Source organism: Pseudochaenichthys georgianus, chromosome 22 (assembly GCF_902827115.2).
Source record: "Pseudochaenichthys georgianus chromosome 22, fPseGeo1.2, whole genome shotgun sequence".
Classification (NCBI taxonomy): domain Eukaryota; kingdom Metazoa; phylum Chordata; class Actinopteri; order Perciformes; family Channichthyidae; genus Pseudochaenichthys; species Pseudochaenichthys georgianus.
The window spans coordinates 13998074-14024706 of record NC_047524.1 but is presented as its reverse complement, the minus strand read 5'-3'; the positions used below and the strand labels follow the sequence as shown (position 1 = coordinate 14024706).

At 42.2% G+C, this 26633-nt stretch overlaps 1 long non-coding RNA gene across 1 annotated transcript in view; it reads left to right on the top strand.

Annotated features, from left to right (window-relative positions):
* Positions 1-26633, top strand: part of LOC117467424 (uncharacterized) — a 144137-nt gene that overhangs the window by 57923 nt on the left and 59581 nt on the right. The window contains exon 2 of the long non-coding RNA XR_011645259.1: positions 21067-21247. This is a non-coding gene — a long non-coding RNA (uncharacterized lncRNA). The remainder of the gene's footprint in view (positions 1-21066; positions 21248-26633) is intronic.

The following is a 26633-nucleotide window of genomic DNA, read 5'->3' as shown; positions in this document are numbered from 1 at the left end:
AAATTATGGAAATTACTCTTTTTTTATCTTTCTAAAATGCTACGTGTTTTTTGCTTATTTCGATTTTTTTTTTTAAGGCCCTCTTTTTTTCTTCTTAATATCTGTTATCTAAATAAGACCCTTATTCATTTAAATCAAACATGGTTTACTTCTGTATATACTTTTCATCTTATTGAAAATACCTTATATGTTGAAGTGTTGGCTTAATGTCCTGATATCAAATGGGCTTATTTTTGGCTCATTTCCCGTGTTTTATTAAATGCTTGCCGAGCACTGCAGCCTTGAAATGTTTGCTAATTGACGAAAACTTTAAACAAGCAGTAACACCTCTTTGTTGCTGATCGCTAATAATCATTTTAAATTAGGCAAAAATGTCACAAATTATGAACAACAAAACAATGAAAAACTAAACGGAGCCCCAAAGAAGGAAATCCACACCGCTCGCACAAACACACCGCAGGCTTCTTTTCTGAAGTATTCTGGAACCAGAAACTGAGCAGGTAACTGAGCAGAACCTTTGAGAAATGTCCGAGGCTTGGCTCCAAACCAACCCCTCATTGAATGGCACCTAACAGTTTTAAATCAAGTCTGTGTGCCCAGCATCTGATGTGGGAGGGACTGGGAAAGGCTTTCTGTGAGCGCACCGGGAGATTTTTATATTTGAGCTTAGTATGTGTGTGTGTGTGTGTGTGTGTGTGTGTGTGTGTGTGTGTTTGTGTTTGTGTGGACAATGACAGTATCTGTTGTGCCAGAGGAACTGATGAGCAGGTGGTCTGAGTGGGATTCAGCATACTCTCTCTCCCTCCTATTCACACTAGCACTCTTCCCTCTCTGCTTCTGTATTTGTGCGTGTGTATCTGTCTGTCTCTCGGGCGGTCTCACTCTCTTTTTCAGTTTTTCTACTTTTATTTCAAAATTGTTGTTTAGTATTGTGAATCATCAGTTTGGGCCGAGTAGAAAGTACTGCAGCTTACTTTGGACAAATGCTAGCAATATGAACCGAGGTGTCTCTTTAGAATTCGGAAAAGTGTTGAGAAATAAAATTTAAATAAATGATATCTATACTCTGAGGAGGTGACATGCAATATGGGAGTTTTGACACCTGTGCGAGAATGTATCTTTGATGTTGCGATGAATAAACCATTACAGGAACTATCCTCTTCTGTTACAAAGGCCGTGCAATGTTACATGACTCAGAGGACGCTGGACAATACCCCTACACACACACACACACACACACACACACACACACACACACACACACACACACACACACACACACACACACACACACACACACACACACACACACACACACACACACACACACACACACACACACACACACACACACACACACACACACACACACACACACACACACACACACACACACACACACACACACACACACACACACACACACACACACACACACACACACGCATACTTTACATACCATCACTAACCAGATGTCTGTGTCTATTGATTGCTCCAGTGACATGGTTCAGTGACATTCCATTTCGCTGATGTGAATTCAGCACACTTGCTGTCCACACGCACACACACACGCACACGCATGCACATGAGGACACACACTTGAGCAGCTCAGGATAATACACTGTACGGTGTGCCTTGCATCGTTCACGCTAAGTCTAATATGACCCATATGTTGCTGGTGCTTTGTTGACCTGTATGGACAGTGACACAGTGTTGAGTGTCAGAGGATCAGGTGGGCTGCACCCCGACAGAGACCAGGTGTCCCGTGTCTTCACTCCTCTCTATACTTTTTAACCTCTCCCTCAGCACAAATACAATTCCAAAAATATGGAAGTCAGCTTATGTCCTGCCTTTACTAAAAGGAGGGGAGGCAACCTTATTAAATAATTATAGGCCCATCTCTAAACTGTCAGTTCTGGCTAAGGTTCTTGAACGCCTAGTGAGTGAACAGGTAAAGGGGTTTTCATGTACAAATGACATCCTGTCTCATCCTGTCCAACATCAGTCAGGCTTCAGAAAGCAACATAGCACCATCACTGCCACAAGGAAAGTGGTGAATGATATGGCGAGTATTTTAGATAATAAGCAGAGTTGTGCAGCCCTATTTGTTGACCTGTCCAAAGCGTTTGATACCGTCGATCATCGCATCTTAAAGCAGAGGCTATTCAGTATTGGCATATCCAGCCTTGCAGTGGGTTGGTTTGTGAACTACCTCGCTGAAAGGTCCCAATGTGTTCAGTTTGATGGGCTGTCTTCTGATTACTAACATTACTAATGGTGTACCACAAGGTTCTGTTTTAGGTCCGCTATTATTCTCCATCTATATCAATAGTTTAGGTGAAAATGTCGATGGAGCAACCTTACATTTTTATGCGGACGATACCGTGATGTACTGTGCAGGTCCCTCCATTAAGGAGGCTGTTGTTGAATTGCAAGCTGTTTTTAATATTATTCAGACTCAGCTTGCTGAGCTTAAGCTTATTTTAAATGTTGATAAAAACCAAGGTAATGCTCTTTTCAAAAGCTAAAAAGACACCAGAGCCTGTTTTAGATATTGTAACTACGCAAGGAATAAAACTTGAAGTGGTTACCTGTTACAAATACCTTGGTATCTGGCTTGATGATTGTCTCACTTTTAAACTTCATATCAATAACCTGCTTAAAAAACTGAGGGTTAGGCTAGGGTTCTTTTACAGGAACAAGTCCTGTTTCTCGCTTGAGGCCAGGACAAGGCTAGTCACTGTGACCTTTTTACCTGTGCTGCTGGACTATGGTGATTTGATTTGCACCTGCCAATTAGCTGATCAAGTTAGATGCTGCGTATCACAGTGCACTGAGATTTGTGACAAACTGTAAAGCATTAACCCATCACTGTACCCTGTATGCAAGGGCAGGTTTGCCTTCGCTAACTGTACGGAGGCTCAGTCACTGGTACATTTTTATATACAAAGCCATGTTAGGGAAACTTCCATCCTACATCTGCTCCCTGATCTCACGGCAAATTGTAAGTGGCTACTGACAATTTATAGCATAACAATTTATCCACATAAAATACATTCATACTTTTTTTTTTTACACATAACATTTAATCTGTTTAAGCTGAATTGCGATTAACTCCTAATAAACTACAATTGCACCAAGGTGTGCGTATATGTACAATCATCATTTACATGAATGATATTACCCGATCAGCAGCTCTTTGAATAGCCTCTAATGTTTCCACTAAATGTTTTTAAAGCAAGGATAGATGCTATCCAATCGGAAACTGTTGGAACCTGTAAATGTTACTAGCTATGTAAACTGTAGTCGCTGTACGTATGCTGTATGATGTCCTTTTTGTTTTTCTGTTGTTTTCTGTTTATATGTATTCATGTGGAACCTACTTGCAGCAGGTCACCCTTGAAAAATAGATCAATGATCTCAATGGGATTCACCTGCATAAATAAAGGTTTGAAATGAAATGAAAATAAAACTTGTGTCTTTTAAATGAGATGTGGTTTTGCATCAACTCTAAATAATGACTGAAATGCAGTGATGAAAAGTTATATTTACAAGTAAATCTACTCAAGTACTGTCATGAAGTACAAGTTTGAGGTACTTTGACTTGAATATATACATGTTAATGTATTTTAGCTTTAGTTGTTTTATAGATTAGTGCTGCAAGTATTAGTCAGCTATAAATCGACAGTAAATAAGTAAAACAGATTGAAAAACATTTGTAGATTTCCTTAGTTGTTCTCCTTTTTACACAAAATGACTAACATACATAACACACTAAAGCCCATTTGAAGACATCATGTTTGCCTTTTTTGAGACTGGGATCAATGCTTTTCTCCAGAAAATAGGACTCTGGGAAAAGAGAGAATCAAATTAGTATTGTTTTAGTGCGATGGGAAACTCAAGACAGCAATAGGTTCTAATGATAGGGCCTTACTGTACATTTAAAGGTAAAGAAGAAAACAGTTCAATGTGGAGCTGAAGTTATTAGTTAATCAATCGACTAGTCATTGTTCATAAAGATAACCACCAATTATTTTGATAATCAGTTAATTAAGTTTCATTTTTTTTTAAAGTCACTACTGTATATTGGTGTTGGGACTTTTTTTAATGTATAGACCAAACGGTTATTTAACATATGCAAATATAATGACAAAGATATGTATTGCAGTCCAAAGCTCAGTAATATTATGTATTTTCATATTCAATGTCTTGGGACCAGTTGTCTGTTTTTGTTGTACTTGACTGCGTTAAATTCATAATGCAGGAAAATTAATTCAAAGGATATATATGTGAGATATTCAAGTCGTGGCGTGTCGGCTCTGATGAGTGAGCAAGATGTGAGCTGAGTAAACCCGTCGGTTAATGACTGACGCGTCATGAATTATAAATAAAGGAGGTGAAGTTTCTGCTGACCCGTGACAAACATTCCTGCAGGAACATTTAAGTGCTGAGATCTCTGCTATTGTGTCTGTAGCTCCACAATATGCAATGTGAACGATTTCTGCAGCACATTTATAGATTCATAGCAGCAACGAATTCTCCGTTCTCTCTGTATCAGTGCAACTCGCGTCAGCCTAAGGCAAGGAAAAAAGCCAGACAGTTTTAAAATATGCAAATATTTTAGGAATTAGGGCCTTGATTTGAATAATGATGTGAAACGATGAACTCATTTTTTTGGTGGAGAGGAAGAGACATGTTAACTGTGGTCCTCTGTCCTTTCTCATTAGCCACAGCACATCAAGCCTGCAGTAGCTGTGTGTGTGTTTGCATGTGTGTGTGTGCGAATGTGTAGTACAAACCTTTAGTCTTCTTTTATGGCACTTTAATAAGGAGTATTTTTTTTGCATTTTGAATCTGTTATGGCACTAAATAACGTGAAAGATGGGTCTATGGAGGAAGTGAAATTGTGAGACTGGACTGTGGACGTACAAATACCTCTGAAACGCATTTATTTTGGTTAAATGTTCTGCTTTAATCGTGTGTTAAAATCTGCTATCACTGCATCGTTTCATCTTTTATGCCTTACGCTCTCAGGAGATATTTAATTGAAGGCTTCAGTCAGATGGTCTTTGTAAATGAGACTTTTTACAGGGGCTGGAAAGTGTGAGATAATTCATCATTCATGTTTTGATACATGACTGTAATCTGTTGATAATTTCCATCAGGGCTGCGGTGCTTGTTTATTGGCTTGGTTTTTGGTTAAGCCGTAAACCGTAGATCAATAAAGGGTGCACTTAAGGAAATGAGATAAAGGATTTATTTGTATTGGTATTGATTATTGTGTCAGAGGGAGAGAGGGGGAGGGAGAGAATTATGTATTGCCTTTGTGAGAAAAGCAGTTTTAAGGATTGACTCATTAGTTTGACTTTTTGAGAATAGTTGTATGGTCTTTGGTACATTTATTTTTTCATTGCCATAGGAAGAATATCATTTCTAACATGTCGCAATATAAAAAATAGTGAATTTATCATACAGTTCACAAATAAAATGGAATTGTATCCATTACATGTACTAAGCAGCAGATTTATGTAGAGTTATGTACTTCATGAGCGATGTAATTCTGTCAGGAGGTTTGGGAGTTGTAGAGTCTGATTGCCAGAATGAAGCACCACCACGACATTGACAACTCTACGCTTTCTAGTGTGTGTTATCCTCTTGCTGCTCATGCACGTGTGCAAGCCCAGGTGCGTGTCCGTGTTTGTGAGCATTGTGTGAATTGAGCTGTGAGTGGGTGTTGTCCATTGACCAGTACACAGCAAGCTATGCCTTGGCAGATGTGGGATGCTACGTGGGCTAACTGAAGTCCCTCAGCCAGCCTGTTAGGCAGCCAGGCAGCCGCAGAGAGAGGCAGAACACAGCTGTCTGAGCAGGCCTCCATTATCCAGCACCATCTATTGATTCACCCTGTGGGATTTTTCCTCTTTGGCATTGGATCATCTGTGAACACACACAATCACACTAACGCGCAACCCTGCGTACAGACACATGCGGACGAATGCACGAATCACACACGTATGCACAGATGCAGCAAATACCAAAATGGAACACACACATTTTCGCACCACCAAAGGCTGAGATGGAGATCGATAGCCAGGGGCAATCTGGGACCTTTTTTTTCTTCGTACTGTATATATTTATTTTTGTATTTTATGGTCTTTTCTTCTGACATTAGGGAGTACCCCCCCCTTCACTCTGCAGGGGGCTGCTGCTGTGCTGTTTTGTTTTCTCTAATTATAGAGTATGTTAATGGGCAAGAACCCATAAAGAATATTTCTGACGCTATAATTACTTTGCCTGCTTGCAAAAATGAATCAGATAGTGTCAATAGGATTAACAAATGGTTTGGGTTTTAATTTTTATCTCCACCATAGGTCTGGTAGCTTGTGTTTGTTTGATACTTTATCATTTTTCAAGTTAATTTGCCGAAGGAATATGAGAACGATGCATGAAAGGAACTTCCATTCTGGCCCTTTGATCGTTGTTTTTCCTTGTGATGAGTTGTTTTTTGATATAATTCTAGTAGGTCACAGTGGGTTAAACAAAGATGATGTTATAACACAATGCATCACACAAAAACAACAACAAATGCAATGTATCTTCCTTCATGTAATTATACGCCTACAGTAATGATCAAACAAGTCAGCATTTTAATCAGCAAGTGCACACAAACAAACCAACAGATACAGTATGAGCAAGGGCACACTCCAGATGATCATATGATTAATGTATTTGTCCCATACAAGCGGTCTTCAGAATTATTGCCAATACATAATGCATAAGCCCCAGCCTTTGTTTATGATGTCATGCTTGGTTCTGAGTATTCTGCTTTCATGCCAATAAGTGCCTCTCAATGCAACGTGCTCCTTTTCTCTCGCTGAACGTACACACTTTTGTGTTTGTCTCATTTCTTTGCTCCTCTGCTCACGGCGCTGGCAGCAGGCTAAACAAGGCTTTGCGAGCAGAATAAAAGTTAATGAATAATAACAGCCGTTAATCTCGGATGGAAAACATCTTTTCATATGAAAATCTCCAGGTTGATCTCCCAATCCCACCACATTGTCAATCTGGAATATGAAGGCCCTAGAGGGAAAGGCTCTGTAATCTGCTCTTAATCTGTGTCTCCCTCCCCTCCCCGCTCACAATATCCTCAACAGCAGCTGTTTAACGGTTACCGCTTGTTTTCATCACTATGGATTGTCTTTGAATATCACTCTAATATTTAAAGTGTCTCTCTGCTGAGATTGTCTACAGAGATGATGGGACAGCCATTTAGGGCTATTGTACAGAAGGAATGTGTACTTGGCCAGCCTGTATCTAATTTGGAAATTATAGTGATTACGAGCTAAATATAAAAACCCAGGATTTTGAGGCTGTAAGAGGCCTGCAGCGAAGGCTTACTGTATTGTTTGCCAGATGCACACACATGCAGGGTATTGCACAAACACAACATTTGCGCACAATAGAGGAAAAAAGCCGCCTGATGCGCTAAGTGCTGTTGTGTTCTGTGAAGTGCGTGTCAGCCTCTGTCTCCGATGCCCTCTTGTTACTCGCTCTTGTTCTTTCTCCGTCCGTGAGTCCGTCTGTGCAGAGGAAAACATTTGGAGCAGCACCGCTAAAAGCCTGCGAGCGGGGATGCAGGGAGTCTCCTCCGGCTCTTAGTCCACTCTGGACTTTAAATGGAGCCACACACATGATGGCTAACAGATGTTAGCCAGATTACACGCAACATGGGCCCAACCTCGCATCAACTGCCACTGTCTGTTTGCCTCCACTCAAACGCTCCGGGTTCGGGGTCCTCCCCCCTTCCCTATCTGCTTTAAACCCAGTGGTTAAAGGGTGATCTGCAGGGTCATGGATGCTGTCTAGTAGGTTGCCTGCTCTTAGGGTACTGTGTATATATGTGTGTGTCTGTGTGTGAGTGGTTGTATTGTTGAGAAACGGGGAGTGTGACGAGAGTCTGCTGTGGATATAATTAATAGGCCACATGCGGCTGCACCAAATGTGTCACAGTGAGGGGAAATCAATCGATGGAGTCTGCCGGCATAAGAGGGTGTGTGTGTGTGGTGGAGGGGGGTAGCTGGTGGAGGGGGAGGGGCAGGAGAAGAAGAAGGTGCACTGGGAAAGAGGAGCAGGACCCAAGAGAGGAATAAAAGGAAGAGCGATAGAAAGAAAGACAAGGAAGAACCATGAGAAAAGGAAAGAAGGACTCTGGAGAGAGCGGAGGCATATGAAAATGTTACAGAGGTAAAAGGAAGGGAGGGGGGGGGGGTGAATCTCCCATCTCAGCTGGATAGAAATCACAGCCTTCAGCAATATCCTGCTGAGACATTTGACATGGAAATTTATGACCGTGTCAATATATGGACACAACGTAGATCCAACACATACATCACAGGAAACTCCCCAGCCGCATATTTAACAGCTGCTTTTATGCCATCCGATTCAACTCACTGTGAGTCCATATGTTTGGCATGAAAGTCGCAAGCGGAAATCAAACCATTACTCCTGTTCCCCTGCAGATATCACCAATGCTTTGGAACTAATCGCACCGAAATTAGGATACCTAAATGCAGTAGCGTCGATACTTTGGACTCACCCCCCAAGTAGCGAGATATCTTTCCTTCTCAGGGCCCAAACTCTGCAGTTGGCCTGTTTTTAAAGAGTGCATATCTAAGTTTGGAGGCTGGGGAGGAAATCAATGGAGATAAGAGTTGGATAGAGAGCTGTGTGTCGAACAGGCTGGCAGCAGACTGAGAGAAGCCGCCTGTCACTAGCTGCAGGGCCCTCTCTGTGTGTGTGTGTGTGTGTGTGTGTGTGTGTGTGTGTGTGTGTGTGTGTGTGTGTGTGTGAGTGAGAGTGAGAGTGAGAGTGAGAGTGAGAGTGAGAGTGAGAGTGAGAGTGAGAGAGAGAGAGAGAGAGAGAGAGAGAGAGAGAGAGAGAGAGAGAGAGAGGAGAGAGAGAGAGAGAGAGAGAGAGAGAGAGACGCATCTAGGCACACAGTCACTGATAGTGCTGCCAGACACCCGTAGATGAGACAGGGGGCGTTATCTCGGGCTGCTGCTGCTGCTGCCTTTGGAACTTTAAGTCATGTGGGTAGGTGCACACAAAACCACATCCATACCCTGACATGCATTAAATACACATTACTTATATACAGAGCTGAACTCCAGTTACCCCTTTTACCTGTCTCTCTGTGGGGTTGGGACAAATGCATCCACCAGATTATTGAGCGTAATATGCACTTTGCCTAAAACCTTTTTTAGGGATGAATAGTGACTGCTTAGTTGTGTTGAACGTATTTCTAAAGGTTCACTGCAGCAGTCAAAGTAGTGATTTAAAATATGAATGTTGGGCTTAAATAAATCCTTATTGAGGACCTACTTTAACTAAATTGTATTTCCCTAAAATAAATTGTTTTGAAAGTGTTCTCTACCGTTTCATGTCTACACCCACTTACTGTTCGTCAGCGAGGTGGTCTGAAAATCAAAGCCAGGCCTTTTCCTGCCTCCAGTCTTTTAATTTCACATTATACTGCCAAATAACAGTCTCGATTCTATGATGTTGCACCATATGTGGTTTTATAATTCTCTTGGCATGCAGTTTCACGCCACTTAATACCATTTTAATTGAGAGCACCAACATATTTGCATAGATATTTAAATGTCAAATTTAACATATTATAATTCACGGTATGTCGGATGTTTTTTTGCACCTTGCAGCCACAATTTCACAAAAGTATTTGAGATAGTTAGTTTATTTATGAGAGCTAAACAAGATAAGCTTTGGTGGAGGATGCATCGTGTCTGCAACATCTCCTCAACATCTCTGTGGCCTGGTCACATGGGCAGAGGACAGTTTAACATCTGTCAGGAGTTGTCCACTGATGGTTAAAGGGCCCTGCATGTTGGTCATGGGGCGTCTGGATGCTTGGATGACAGTTTTCGACCAACACAGCACTTGAGACATCACACACTGTGTATCTTTAGACCAACGTTTTACACAAATTCCTGAGACTTGCCTTTGTTTTTACACATTCTGCACCTCGTTAATCCTTTTTCCCAACAGAGCAACACCCACGAATGAGCACTTTTAAAGGTTGTTTCTCTGTGTTATATTAATCCCAGTGGTGTCTTTGTAGCTCTTGTCTTCCCACAATCATGATTTTCATACTGCTGTTTACATATTGCAGAAACAGATTTCCTCTTTGAGTACCCGTGAGTAGGAGTGAGGGGAATCTATTGGAAGAGATGGAGTATATTATTCCTCTGGATGTTTTCAATATTAAACAACACTAATGTGATGATACAAGCAATACAAGCAATGTTGTAGTTGACACCTATACTAGTGCAATTCACAATTCTAAATGCACAATTAGATACCACAGTAAAAATTACTATTACTATTTTCACGCTGTTTTTGACAGGACGCGAGACAGGTCATCACCTATACTGTAACTCTTATATTTATTTTATATTGCAGTGAAACCATCTCCTTCAACTTAACGTTGCCCCATACTAATTTGTACTAAAACGAATGCATGATATTGTAATTTAAAGCATGCATTGCAGGTATGCAGTTAGTTGCAACCTTACCGCTTAGTCCTCCTGACACACACTGCTCCTTGAACAATTCCAGTGGCCTTGGAGTAAGCAAAAAGTCATCACAATGGCTTCAGTTTGGTTCGCTAAGGGCTATCTAATAACTCCTGCTATAAATGTAGCATCAGGCGATGAATACTGAAACTGGAAAGGCTTGCTAAGCTGGAGGTCGGGGGTCTCGGAAAGCACACCGTTTATTAAAAGCTGACCCCGTAAGCCAGACACAAAGCTAGGTTTAAAAGGAACTAGATATAAAAAGTAGATTCAAAGATAATTACGTTACGAATGTAGATACTGCCAACATTGTCAAATGTTATGAAACGAAATGTAAAAGTCAACCTGAGGGCCTGAACCCTGTGGGGAGTCTTTTAATCCACTACAGAGCCCTGCCAACATCTGTAACAGCAACAAATCAGACTGGAGGTTTATTATACCCGAGTGTAATCCAGTCGTGTTTCTTTGCATTTGAGTCCTCCATCTGAACGCTTTATTGGTGACAGCCACTTTAGATCAGGTGGTTGGTGGTTTGTTGGTTTTAGGGAGATGAGGGGAGCAAAGGGGCTGTCATTTGGTCTAAGGAACACACGCCCCACACCCGTGCTGCCTGGTCCCTGCAACACCCCACGCTGCCTCCCCCTAGTAAACAGTCCATTAGCGGAGTGCTCCAAGGTAAACATATTTACTGGCTGGTGACGGCTTGCCAGTGTGGCTCCTCAGGCCCCGTGGCAGAGGGGATTTCATTAGGCAGAGGGCAGGGGGAGAACGGAGGAAATTAATGTGCCATTCAAGATGATTTCTTTGTTTCCCATCAACATGATCACAGACAGGCCGCAGGGAAGAGATGATTTACGCACACAAAGGAAAGAGACAGGGAGAGAGAGGGAGGGTAAGAGGGAGGGAGGGAGAGAACATATCACAAAAGGCTCCCAGTGCGTGAAATGTCTTCCTTTTGGTGAAAATGCTCTTGTCATGAGTTTTTGTTATGGCTTGAAGTGCTGGAATTGTTTTCAATCAGAAAAGCTTTCTTGTTTGTCATTAAGGATTGGAATTGGAAAGTATTTCTGAGCAAAACACCAACAGGCACAACAATGTAATGCAATCCCCCCCCCGCACTATCTACACACAGTAATCCAACCAATACGGTGATGTCCTGCAGCCTCGTTAGGAACCACAATAGCTGTTTATTCATACAGTACAACCTGCAGGATATTATTATGTGGCCTGCCTCGTTTATTAATAACTGCGATTCACCAATTAATTATCTGAGAAGTATACTGCTAGTGGCAGAACATTGGCCATGTTGGAAGTTTGTACCGTAGTATCACTGCGGTGTTGTTTGTCCACAGAAGTCAAATTGTACTTAAACCTATCTTTGAGTGTTATTTAGTTAATTTGAACAACATATTACAATTAAATGACCTTATCAAAAAGCTTTTTATTTTGCTTTGAATACAAATCAACGCTTGAGAGTAGATTTGACTTATACATTAAGCCAGATATCATATTCAAATGTAATTAAACTGACTGAATCTTAACTTTATTAAAATGCAGCATTTATGTGAGTGATGTCGTGCTGCAGTAATTCAACATTTTAAAGTTGGGATTAGAGTTGAAAGGGAATCTTCTGGTCAAAAGTAGGCGGCTTGGAATGTATCAAAACACAAAGTGACTTCACAGTGAATTGAAAACTTGGTATTTTAACAAAATAAAACACAAATCACCCAAAATCCATGTTGCCATTTCAGATTGGGAAGTTACTGTATTGGTGGGAAAGGTAGAATTGACCGACCTGAATCCCTTCTTACTGCTAATATTGACACTTTTAATTTAAATAATGTGTCAGTTGAGTTGCAAACTAATGCAATACATTGCTCATTACAAAATGTAATGAGTTCTATGCTATATTTGTATATCCTATATATCCTGTAACTGTAAAATACAGCAGGTAAAGAATTCACATTAAGCACCAATATGTCTTCCTTTTACCCTTGTACTGTTCACAGAGGCTCATGTCAAACACATATAATCACATTGTCGTATTCTTAACATATTTATTTTGTCATCATAGAGGTGGGTCCTTTAAATCACCTGGACGCATTATGTTTTTCAAAAGCATTTGCCACGCCTATGTATCCATACATCCATCGTCTATACAATGTATTCCTCATTATTTTGTCCCATTCTGTCGCTCTCCTTCCACCTCTCCTCCTATTCAGGTCATACTCAGGGTTGTATGACACCTGTGAGCGATGTGCTGGGTGACATGAGCAGCATATAAATGACCATAGAAGTAAAAACATGACCCTATTTTATTTACACACACAAACAGTGTATTTGCAGGTGCCCATCTCACTGTTCTAGGAGGCAGTTGTATGTAGTTGGTGACCTTAGACTGTGGAGCAGGTGTTTAGGGTCTGATAACATCATGACAGAGAGTACAGGTGTGACTCCGTACAGACGGGAAGGACACACTCACACACAAATAGACACAGACACCTATTGTATGCCACATCGGATGGTACAGCTCTTTGTTCGCTGACCAAAAGACAGCAACGTCGTACCGCGGACGGATTATTCTCATGTTTGGATACAATGTGCATACAGCTGGAAATGAATGAAATCCATTTAAAATAAAACTAGCAAAGACATGGATGTACTGTGCTAGCCACTCGATATAATCCTTTATACAAACACGCATCTGTTCGCAAACAATGCAGACATAATTAATAAGCTGTGATAATTTGGATATTGTGTTTACCTCCATGGAGATCCAAACCATTTACACACATGTCCCATTCCCATTGGCAAATAACAATATGTATTTGTTGTACGTGGCAGCTTTTTTGTTGTTGCAGTTGAAATTCATCAGAAACAAACCAGCAGTTTTCTGTGTGCAGTGGTCATGCATATTTAAAAGCCTAAAGGTAAATGTCAGCTGTCTCACCGTCCAAGGGGAGGCTTGCCCTCTGCACCATCATGTGGAGAGAAGCAGTACAGCAGTGACTTCATTGACATTCCTGTCATAAAGGCAGCGGCTAAACCGGCCTCCGAAAGTAATCCTCCTTTACTGAGACGTGGGAAGGAAGAGGACACAGTGTAAAGCTGATCGATTTGATCCTCACCAGGAAATTGTACATGTGCTTCCAGAGCTATGAAGTTTGTCCGCTATGCTGCCATCCAATCCCATACTTATACCCCGAGGATGAATACATAAACTGTTTCTGTGTAGCATCAAACCGTGAAGAGATGTTTATAAATCCAAAACTATAACGTAAAGTGCGGGATTTTTCTTTGAGAAGTCCTAGCCTGCGGGATGATGTTTTGTTGATATCCAGCGAGGCCCAAGGTACAGCCTTGATAAGGACTGATATACAGACAGAGAATGTTTTGTCTCTCCAGCTCTCATTGAGCATGACAGAGAGGATTTCAGAGAGACTGCACTGCCAGATGGGAGATTGTTCCTTCATGGGTATTGTCTGCGAAACGCCTCGGAATATGTCAGCTTTATCTGTGTTAAAACATACCAAACATTTTTGCATGCGATACTGTGGTACCGAAGCTATAGCCTCTCCCATCTGTGCCGTTGCAAACTGTATCTCGGTCCTGCAGCATCCAGTACACAAGGCAGAAATAACTCCAGTGATCTGAGGAGAAGGCTGCCACTGCCAAATATGTGATACGTAAATGTGTGAAATATTGTGATATTGAGACATGGTTCCAGATAGATTATGTTGTATCAGTGAGCTGTGTTTTATCCCTCTCCCCGCCGCTCTCTCCTGCTCGCTCTCTCCCTCTTCCCTATCTCATTCACACACACATACACACATTGACACACATAATGCTCTATCATTTCCCTCATCCCGTGCAAGAGAAAGGCAAATATATGCTCTCCTTCACTGTGGACATAATACTGAGGTCATGAATGGAATGTTAATGAATGTTTTACCACATACCTCTATCAGTGAACACACATACAGAATCGCACTCGCACACCAGGATTTGCCGAGCGAGTACCAACTAAGCCAAAACCATAACAACACACTATTTTGAATTGTGCATTCCTTTGCTCGAGAGTGGGTGTTTTTTTTAGACCACGGCAGCTTGCTTTGACTTATACTTTGAGCTGGAAAAATGTGAAAACAAAATGAAACTGACCAGCTAGGTAACGGGAGGTGAAGCTTTTCAGACTGTATATCCAAGCGTTTTTTTAAATGTGACCTGTGAACTTCAAATCTGTGTCACATTGTGAACTGCAATAGAGGAAACAAAGGGGACAGAGGGTGTGGGAAGGAGAAGCCGCGGCTCGCAGATCACTAGCCTGTGTTTGAGTATCTTATCGGGGCTGTCGCCAGCTCAACCTGGCTCCATTGACTTTGTGTGGGGATTAGAAAAGCCCACAGCTTCTGATTATTTGGGTGAGTGAGCGGTTCTGTGTAAACAAACATTGTGGCCCGGATTGTTCCAGTCACAACACGGCTGGTTGGCCCCTAACAAACCCCACACAAACACACTTACACATGTAGAGAGTACACACATGGAGCATCATGCTGAATGTGGGTTGCTGTTTTATTCACCTTTTATGGATATCAGTGGTGCTTCCACTCTCAATAAAAAAGTGTAGTCGAGCATATTGATGGATGCCAGCTCATTTGCTTCAGACCTTTTCTACCTGAAATATAAAGAATGTACTCAAGATATTAAGATAGTATTTTACGAGTGCATGTGTTAGTCCTTTTCAAAGTGAAACATGCGGAAAGATAGCCAACCAGACTGAAGCTACTGTAACCAAAAAACTGTTGGCATCTGTACACTTATTAAAGCCAGGAAAAGTCAAGCGTTAGCATATTTGGGGTGAAGGGAGACTAGCAACTATAAGAAGAAAAAAAGGATGAGTTCATCAACAGCACAATAACATTATGCCAAGCAGATGGGATACTGTGCAAGAAGAAGAAGAACTCGTATTTATAAACACAAATCCTCAGTGAGACTCGCGTTTTATTTTTAACGCAACCTTTCACTGTGCATGTATTTTTTTGAACTAAAGATAGAGTGAGAAGCATCCGTGAAGGGGTTGTGAAGTCGGCTGCATCTCCAGATATCCATTCCAGATGCTGGCTAGACTTGTTGGAGCCGGGGCCCGCGTACTGGGGGCTGGATTTAGTTGTATTTTCCTCCAGGTGTGATGCCTCATGCTGATTCCCCCACATGTTCCACGGGTCTTATCCAAACACGCCGGTGACAGCGCCGGTACTCCTGCCCTCCTCTTTACTCGCCTTCTTCTCTCTATGCCTCTGCTGGTGGCCCACCCACCCACACTGCAACCTCACCTCTCCTCCTTACCTGTCATCAGAGCCGCTGCCCTGAAAAACCTCCTTCCGGTGCTCTTTTATTTCCCACTTTCCCCCTCTCCTTCAGACCTGAGTCTCCTTCTGGGTTTGAACCCCTCTGACGGGGGGTTATGTTCACACCGCTGCTCCGCGGGCTCTGCTGCAGGCTGGGACAGGCCAGTTGTTGCTCTAGTAACTCAATCGTGCTCAACGGTGATGTAGGACGTATTAAACTTGTCATATTTCAAGCCTGGTCAGTTTTAGGACGATACGCCATCAGGGAGTGTAAGGCGGTTAAAAAAAGAAGAGTGGAAAAAGAAAACAGAAGCTCTGCTGTTTTGTGTATTTGTTCCCCAGCTGAATGTTCGGCATCTGTTTCCATTAGAAGTGTGGGTGAACACAATCTTTCTCCTACAGTAATCTAGGCTAGTTAAAGGTCTCTCTTTTTGCAGTTCTGGTTAACAACATGACTCAATTCTTCCATGAACACTTTAAGGTTTCCCTTTTAATATACATTAATTCCTCCTACTCTTAAACTTTTTTCCGCCTGGGTAGGAACAGAGAGATGCAGTGGGGAAAACATTATTAGCTAGCCCACACAAAATATGTCATTGCATGGCTCATGTTGGACACATTCCAACTTTGGCATAACTGAGGGTAACATATTTATGGGAACAAGAAACATGTTGGCCTTGGTTTCATTGAAAGGAATTTGTCTTGGTTTATTAGTATTATAACAAATACTGAGCTGATTAATTGTTTCTTTATGCTTGAAGTTTTTATCACTGAAAATGTTTTAGAACTGATTCATTCCATGTCAATTATGAAGTTACTAAATGAATTAGAAGACAAGCACACATGCTGTTATTTTCAATGATGAAAGATGAAAACAAATCTATTATTCCCCAGAGGCTCTGATATGAGCTGAATATTTCCATGTGTTTGTGCGTGCATGTGTGTGTGTGCGTGCGTGTGTGTGCACATGTAAGAAGTCATGCATTATCATTACTTTGCTAAGATATTTAGAAACTTCCCATGAGCCAAGGCAATGTAAATGATTTCCTGATGTTTAAACCACCATTGCTGTGATTGGACTCACTGGATCAGGATTTCAGCTTATAAACTGCTTGGACTGTCCCCTGAGCTCATTACAAAACACACACAAGATGGTAACACTTAACTCTTTTCAAAAATGCGACAGAAAGTGACTGCAATGTGGTTTTAATGTTATTACAGAGTAAGCGCAACAGTTACTAAAACTGGATGACGCAGACAGAACGCGTCAAAACATGACAATATGAATAACAGCATCATCTGTATCTTATCAGGTCATTTTCTCATCAAGTTTTTTCTAACGACTCATAATCCTGTAATTTCCCATTGGGGGTGATTAATGTATTGCGTCAAACCGATTTTAAATGTTTGGCAACTTTAGAACATATGTCAGGAAGCTGTGGTTTGGTGTGGTTCAGTTTAAGCTTTTCATCAATGTCATACTTCTTCTCTCTTTATTTAGGGTGGCTAGAGGACGTGTTGTTGTTCTGCTGCACAAGCTATGTTTAAAATTACTATTATTTGATTACTTTTTTTAAGATGTCTTTGGCAAACCAGTGCATTTATTTGAATGACAGGTTTGAAAGTGGGAGACAGACGGGACGACACGAGGCCCATGGTCCCGGGTCGAATTTGAAATCGGGTCCTCCGCTTGAGGACCAAGTACATGTGCCGTCAGTTCTACCATCTAAGCCAGTGGTTCCCAACCTGGGGGGCGCGCCGCCAAAGATCGCAGGGGGGGGCACCAGGCCTCAGATGATTTGAGGCCAAATATCATATTTATTTTTTTATACATATAATTGTAACGCAATACATGATTGTCACTAAAAGCCTTGTCTATACATTACAATAAAATATAAAAAATAATTGATTAATTAATTTGAATACAAATTGAAGTTAGTAGCTATTAAAGGCATACAAAGACAGAAATGTATAATTCTTTCTTTAATAGAAATGTTTCTTCTGCCCGTAAAGTGTCCAAACCGGGCTTGTCTGGATAAGCGCATTTTTAAAACATAGTCATTGTCCATGCCGGTTTCAGTTGGATAATTTGTCATAGTTGCTCTGATCAGATCGGTCTCCTCCATTTTGTAGATTATTTACGACTTTTGAATCCACAAAAACACATCGGCAAAATCCGGCTTACTTTGAGCCTGTGTTTTAAACAGTTTAATCCCTTTGTGAATTGTTTCCACTTCCGCGCCGTCCTTTAATTTCTTCATACAGCGGGAATCCAAATGAATGAATCCTGAGTCCAATAACCATCAACGTCACTCCAATAGTGCTCCTTACTGTAATTACGCTTTCATCCTCCTTTAACAAAATACTTCACATTCATCCAGTTTGGGACAGTAGTTGTAGCATTTTGAAACTGTAATTACCCTTGTGTGTGTAGGGGGGGGGGGGCAACTTCCAACAGGATTCATTTGGGGGGGCTCTTGGGAAAAAAGGTTGGGAACCACTGATTTAAGCTATACGACGGCCCAACATTATTTTCAGTATGCAGAAATTCAAATCTCTCTGAAGTTGCCAGTCGGATACTCAGTTTAGCCTAATCATGCATCCATCTCTGGGGTTTTTCCCACTGTTCGTTCCAGGTGAGGCATCACTAGCTGTGTCTCAGGAAACCCCAAGCCATCAAATGTCTCGTGACATCATTGCCAGTCATCAATTTTGTCTCTCCTACTCCAACTGGATCTGGATGTTGGACCTTGGTGAGGCCCCATTGCTGGTATTCATTTCTGGGGCCTGTTGGCGTCCACAGCCTGGCAGCCTAGCGCCCGCTCACCACAGTCGCAGGCTCAGCCCTGGTTCCACGAGTGTTACTGGAAAGCTGGCCAGTGGGATCTGGCTCTGATAATCATTTCAGGATAGACCGGCCAGCATCTGTGGCGAGGCTTGAAGGAGATGAGCTATTAGCATTCAGAGAGGACGGACGTAAAGAAGAAAAATAAGTTTAATGAAACAAAAAAGAACACACATTGTGGAATCATACATCAACTTCAGAACATTTAGAAAAATACATTCTGTAGCCTACAACATGGCTTTATAGCTTAATACCGATACGGTCATGCTTTTGTGGAATTCCAGAGTAGTTTCCAAGATTTTCAGCAATTTATATCTGTAAAGGGCTGATTCAAATTGCAAACAGAAGGAATAGTTGAATAATGATGTGGAACTTTTAAGGCTTTGTGCAGGAGATAAGGCACTACAGTTCACAAGTTGTTTCATGTGTAATATATATCTTATTGACTGAAGAACCTTTTTGTATAAATAAAAACACATTTCAGGACCCATATTAAGTTTTCAAATGTTGGAGTAATGCCTATGTACTGCAGCCACTTTGGATTGTGTTACCATAAGACATGGATTCCAGACAGAACTCTGTGGAGGTTTATTCCTTTCAAACAAGCCAAGCTAATGAAAAACAAACTTGGGCACTTGCGTCTCTCTGTGGTCAGAAACCTTTTTCATTTTTCTCTCGAGGGGATATTTTTCTGGTTGCTTTTCTTCTCATGAACCAGGTTTAAGGGTCGTTTCTTTCTCACTCTCTCTCCGGCTACTGACAGTCCTTCCTCTCAAACGTAAATATTTCAACCGCGACACCATAGATACTGCATCGGCAAATGATTGGTACGTGTTTGTGATTACAAGTGTATGTTACATGTGATTGTGTGTGTGAGTAGAGGTGGTCAGACGTCTCCCACTGGATCTGTTATAGTCCCAGGATTCCAGTGGCTTCATGAGATGCCGCACAGTTTGGTAGACCATTAGTGAATGTTTAACATTGAGTCAACATGAGGGAATACTGTACCTTCCCTCTCTTTATGAGACCAAGATGCAGAATGATTAAACCTAATATCAGACAATTATTATAGCGAGGCGTATTTGGATTGGAAAATCCTTTTTTTTCTTTCTGCGTCTCCTTTTCAAATGAACATTTCATGGGTGGCTGATTTACACTGTTTCCTCGGCTAGATGTGTTAGCTCGTTTAAACATCGATGTGCACTAGTTTTTGGATTGATAAGCAATAACACTTTACAAGTATTCCACAATGAAGAGCAGAGGATTGTATACAAGACTTGGAAAAGAGGAACATAAAATCTGTAACCTTGAAGATCGTACAAGCATATTAGGAGCCAATCTCATCAACGTAGCTACATGATAGCAAAACTCACTTTAAATAGCATGGAATCTATTAGCATGCTTCTGATTCATCGCATCCATTCTTGTTTTTATTGACGCTAGCTGTTCATAAACACTAGCTGACCTCCACCATGATGCCCATGAATCTCCTCCTTCCTGGACTAAGAGCTCCTGAGAGGTTTCTCCAACAAGCTGTTGTCCCTTCTGTAAACACAAGTACTGTAGAATACCGTGTGTGTGTATCTGTGTGCGGATGGGGTTATTCAAAAGCTGTTCCACTTGCATGGCAACGCCTCATTACCCATGCTTCCTTCTTTGCCCCGAAGTGGGGTGCGGCTCCCCTCGCTGGGCCCAGTCGTCAAGGTGACCCAACATGCCCCAGGATGGTAGACAGGCTGAGAGAGGGGGGGGGTTGCTCGCTCTGTCTTTATTGTACTGGGGCCCCCGAATGCTAGGCCCTTGGTGGTTCCAGACTGCCGCATGCGTCCCAGTGAGCAAGCAGCTGATCTCATTTTTCAACACACAGCTGCCCAACATCAGGCCCAGGTGAAGGTGACCTCCCTTGCCTGTTGGAGTGCCTCTTAAAGTAGTGTGTTGCAGTGGATGCTGTGCCAAATCCAGAATACTGTCACATTGTGTTGTTTTGATCTTAGGTATGTTTTATCAGAATTTATAATCATTACTTGAGTGTTGCTTTAACATATACAGGACTTGTATGGACACAAATGCGACAGTTGTTGTTGACTTATCGTAGCAGGCTGCAACAACAGACTGCAGCACAAACAATCCAGTCAGCGTTCATATCTTTTATCTCTTCAGACATCTCTATCTCGTGTTCCGTCTCCCTCTATCCATCCATCTATTCATTTCTTCCTCTCATTTGTCTTTTCTCCCTCCCGTCCTGTCACCCCCCCCCCCCCTCCCTCCCCCTCTAACACAGGACAGATTGGGAAGCCGTGATGGCGGCACAGAAGTTGAGGGAGAAGCTATTTATCCCAGACGGATCAGGAGGTGTGTGACGGAGGTGTGGACGGTTGCTGCAGGTCAGTGACGTTGGCAGGCGCCAGGCAGGCCGGCCCACATGGCTCGGGGACTGTGGGACTACAGACAGATGGCACCTGGTGGGTGACAAACAATTAACAAACCAACAAGAATAGCTGGATCGGCAGTATACCCACAAGCACAGGAGATAGCAAGAGAGCGGGTGCATCTGTGCTCGGAACACTTTCACTCTTTACTTTTCCTCTCCCCGAGTCTTGTTTTCTATAACAGTTGCAATGTACCCATGTGTCTTTTCCACAAAACACTCTTGTTGTCGTGTCACTATAGAACAGTCTAAATAAAGCAGTGTTGAACATATGCAGCCAGCATATGTTTCTGTTTATTTCAGTGCCGTTTTGAGAGAAGCAGTAGGTAATTTAAATACATACAGTATTTGATATCTATAGGCAGAAGTTATGAGAAATCCATATGAAGTTCTGCAAAGCAAAAGCATTACCTGGCATCGTTGTGCTGTCTGTGTTGTTTTTTTGCAAAATTCATGCTGGAAATTGATTCAGTGTGTTTGTTCAAAATTGTTCATGGTGGCCGATGGTATTTCACCACCTAACTACATCCAAATGTCATCGTGATAGGGTGTTTCTGCACTCCACTCCCACTTACTGTACAGTGAAGTCCCCTGTTGGTCATAAACAAGAACATGTGCAGTTTTGTAAGTAGTATCTCTATCAAGAGTGGGGGGAAAAGGATGATTATCCATACCTAACTTTGTGTAAGTAAACAGCTGTCATATGGTAGAATTATTGGTTTGGACTGGCATTGGTCCTCCTCTGTGTGTGTGTTTGTGTGTGTGTGTGTGGGTCTGTGTGTGTGGTTGTTAACACATCTGGAGTCTAGACTCTGTGGCTCTGTGGGCAGGATCCTATCTACGAGCAGCATCGGGTCCGGAGACCGGCCATGTTGACATAGGTGGCACACACATAACGGCATCTGTTTCAACAGTCAGTACTCTCACAAAATACCCCCCCCCCTCCACACCAAGTCACACATCCACACTGCCGGACACTTTTATCCTCCACTGAGGGATGGAAAGGTGGAGGAGGGGATGGAGAATGGACACACAGTGGAGGTAGAGGGAGGAGCCAGGGCCTGCTGAACCCTCAGAGGTCCCTGGTAACCAAAAGCAAATGCAACTTCTCAGAATCAGCACTGTAAATCCTCACATCCCCCTTTTTCATTGCTGCGTCAGGATATTAACACATGCAGGGGAGGACAGATTGTGTATGTGTGTGTTTTTGTCTTCTTCCCCCATGCGAGTGTGTGTTTTTCTGTTCATTTGAATGTGTGTGTATGCCTTCGGACAACCAGTAATGAATTTCCTCTTGAGGAGTTATGGTTAATCATGAAAATGGCCCCACAGAAGTCTTGCGGCGATGTGTGTGTTGGTGTGTGTGTGTGTGTGTGTGCTTGTGCGTGCATGAGCTTAAGGGTTTATACTGTAGGAGTCTATAGCGCTTCCAGATCAGGGAGTTTTATTAGCCCATATCAGAGCAATGCCACTTTTGATTTACGTCTGTTTGATGTCAAAACACACACACCTAAATGCACACTTATTACTATACTCTGTTTAATTTGCACACTTATTATAAGAGAGCAGGACAGAAACACTGAAGCGTTTTAATATAAGATGAACACAGAAGTAACAGAAGTTCACAAAATGGCTGGACATATTAATGGGATAAACACAACGATAAATCTTGGTCAGAGAATGACATGCAAAGAATGCCGCAGCAATAGGCTTTTCACAGTAGGAAAATAAACACTGATAAGACTGTGGGAATAATCATGAAGAGGTTTGACCCTGGGTGCACACACAAAACAAACACGGGGGTAACAGCAGCACCTACAGTGAAGCAGCTTAGATTTCAATTAATACAAACGGATCAGGAATGAATGGAGAGCAGTTCAGATTGAATATACGTGTTATTTTTTGTCGAGAGTAGCTGTATTTTCATGCTAACTCTCTTTGTTCTTAGACAATCCAACAAATGGAATGTCTAATGGCAAACTGAATCAATACCTGCATTAAATCGATGAAAATAATTGAGCTTCTGGAAGATAAAAAAAAAAAATCTATTTTCATATACAGTGTGCTCGGCCTCAGTATTTATACCTAGCTGAGATGTGGTGAGAACAAAGGGCCTCTCTTGGATGCACATAGCAAATCGAGATCCACTAATAGAATCTGGGAGATACATTTTCCTGTCACCTTCTCTACCTCCAAAGAGCCTCTTGGTCGATAAGGAAGAAAGATTGGGTTGAAAATTGATTTTCCAGAATAATTGCTATTCTCTTCGTCAGGACGACTCAAGTGTCTCCGAGGCTTTTTCCTATTACAGCTGCTGGCTCTCCAATTTACCTGCCCTGAGAAAATACATGAAAGGGCACAGCCTTTGGCCTCTGCAATCACCAAGGTTGCAAGGCTTCCAGCAGATAACATTTATATTGAACTAGTGTTATTGGCCAGTGGTATACGGTAGATTGTCAACGTTTGACCTTTTAAACACAAAACCTGAGACATAAATGACACTTTAAGTTGTTATTGTCCAGGAGAAACCATGGTGAACATATTTATGGTTCAGTGTTGTGATGCAGGCTGAATGGACTCGCAGGCATGTGACCGCCTCCACTCCTCGTTGTCATGTCATTCCTCGTTCTGTTGCGTAATGTTGCTTGTGTCATCACCACTTTGATCTCCTGTGCGCCTCCAAGCAGCAGCAAATGGGCCATAATCAATAAAGATGATTAGTGGACACATCTTTAGTGAGGAAGTTTTTACTGGTACCATGTTCATCCCTCCTGTGGTTCCTGTGGCTGATCCCTGTGTCATCTAACTGACAACTGCCATGTATCTGAAATCACAGCATGGTACTGGAGCCAGTGATGTGCATAGCCTGAACCAGGCATGGTGGGCAAAAAGATATTTCTAAGTCCAGTTGAGGACTACCAGACACCATTAACAGCCTCAAAAGTGAAAACATTGTTTGTAATTGTTTGCTTGAGTTGAAAGTAAAAGTGGAATCACTCATGCCCTAATTCAAACACTTGACACGGACTCCACAGACTCTGTATCTTGCCTGTGCAAACAGGGAGAGCAGTGTGTATGTAATGTATGCCAGGTGAACATTGAGCTCTGCTTTATTATTAGACATGTGGTGTGCTGCATTGTAGCGTATCATTGTGTGGAACAGAGGGAGTGAATCAAGCCCTCTGTCGTCCTGCATATCATACTCGGCTGCCATCTGAAGCCTCCTCGCCTTGCTCCAGTGTAGAAAACCCTATTGTGGTTTCTCTGAGATAAGTAGAGAGGGTGAGACAGAAAGAGAGAGAGGGTGACGGACTCCTCCTGAGGCGCCAGGCCTATCTCCTCTATCTCCTCCAGGGAACATGCCTGCATTCCCAAAGACACTAGTGCTTCCCACCTCCTTCTCACACAGGAGAAGGGGACGTAGAGATATATGTCATTGTAACCCAATCTCTCCCCCCTACTCAACTCCCTACTTCTCCCCTGGCTGCCTGTGAGAGCGAAGGGAGAGTTCAAGAGCAGAGGGAGACGGTGTTTATGTTTTTGCAGCACAGAGGTTGGACAGAAACAGTATTTTTTCTTTCTGTTGTTACAATCTGATATTTGAAGTCTGAAGTGATTTGTGTGTGTCTTTAAATGTATGTATGTGCATGTTTGATATCTGATGCTGCCAGTGGCCCTACTTGATTTGGGACTGAGTGGGATTGACTCCCACGTGATGGTTATGAGAAGAGATGTGACACTTGGAGATAGCAAAAAGGAGGAGGTCGTGCAAACACATTCACACATAGATACACACCCGCTCACACAGCCAATTCTCACACAGCTACATTTTTAGGATGCCTTCCCTAATGCTCTTTTAACATTTGAACATTCGACAGATTTTCTTTTCCACCCAGAAAGAAATCAAAAGTAACTGCGAAAAAGTTAAGACTTTGCAAACTTAACAGATGCTGAGAGCGAGATGTAAAGCCAAGAAGATTGCACTGCGTCTGCTTATCCATACCTTATTAGAATTCAAAGAGTCAACAATGTAGTGTAGGTGTACATTATGAATGAAACACAGAATGTGACATCTCCTTGAATTCATAGGTTTAATATTTCATGGTTCGGAGGCACACCTGAGAGCTGAACATATGACTGAATCAAATCGTAATGTGGAACACGCAATATGCTGAAACGATGAAGTCAGGGGGAGGAGGAGACTGAATAACCGCATCGAGGATGAAAGAGTTGGAAAGTAAAACACTTAACTGCAGTCACTTTTTATTTAAAACTTTCTAAAAGATGTAATTCTTGACTGTAGGAATAACAAATTAAATGAATGTGTGTACTGCAAAATACCAAAATGACACAAAACACCCATATAACAAATCCAATTATTTGATCCACAGATTCCGAAGTCTGTGTTTGTGATGTTTCTCACCTGCACAAACTGCAGACACCCGGTTAAATTAGACTCCACACATTCACTCTCACCTCTGCAGCATCTTCCGAACATGTGTTGAACTCACCGGGAGTCGGCCTTATGGAGTATTGTGTGTGTAGATATGTGTGTGTGTGTCTGTGCAAGTAGTCCTATCTGCCTGTGTGTGTTCGGCATGACGTGGCAACCCCCTGCCCTGTTCAAACACGGCGTTGGCTGTGCAGGCAGCCTCATCGTCAGGCTTGGCTTGCCACTGGTACACGCTGTGCCTGGCACCCTGCGGAGGGGGAAGGAAGGAGCGCAGCAGGGCCAGGCCGCCTCCAACACCTCTCCCACCGAGCCAAAGGCCCCTCTGGTGGGGCTCTGAACACCAGAACAGGCCCAGGGAGAAATGATAATGAGGACCAAGACTGTGTTACACGGGATAACACGTAGAGACGCCATCACAGGATTTCAACCACACACACACGCACACACACCAAGACGTAAACATGCAAATATAGAAACATATGCACTCAAGCACGCCTGCTCATAATCAGGCTGGCGGGAATGCAAATAATCGAACACACACACACATTTGTAGTCTAATTCAGGAGAAGACATTGTCACAAATTTCACATTTTGTTGTGTGTCTTTATTAGTAGTAATGTCTGATGTCCATTTTTTGTTTGCACTGCTAGAATCACTCCTCGCTCAGTATGAATGGCCAGTACTGGGATGTCTTTTCCTTAGTTTTGGGAGGTGGTATTCGGATTGTGCTAATAATCATCTATCATTTTTATTTACTTTTATATATGGTCTAAGTGCACATCTAACTTGTACTGCATCTGTAAGTTGTTGACACACACAGTGAAAAGGCTGCACCGCCTGCAACTTCTCACTTAAATCATGTTTATGTTTGTACTACACATATTTTTCCACATTTCCAGTTTTTCTATTCTTGTCATTATTGGCATATCTGTCAAACATGTCGTTTCTACAGATCCTAGCTTTAGAG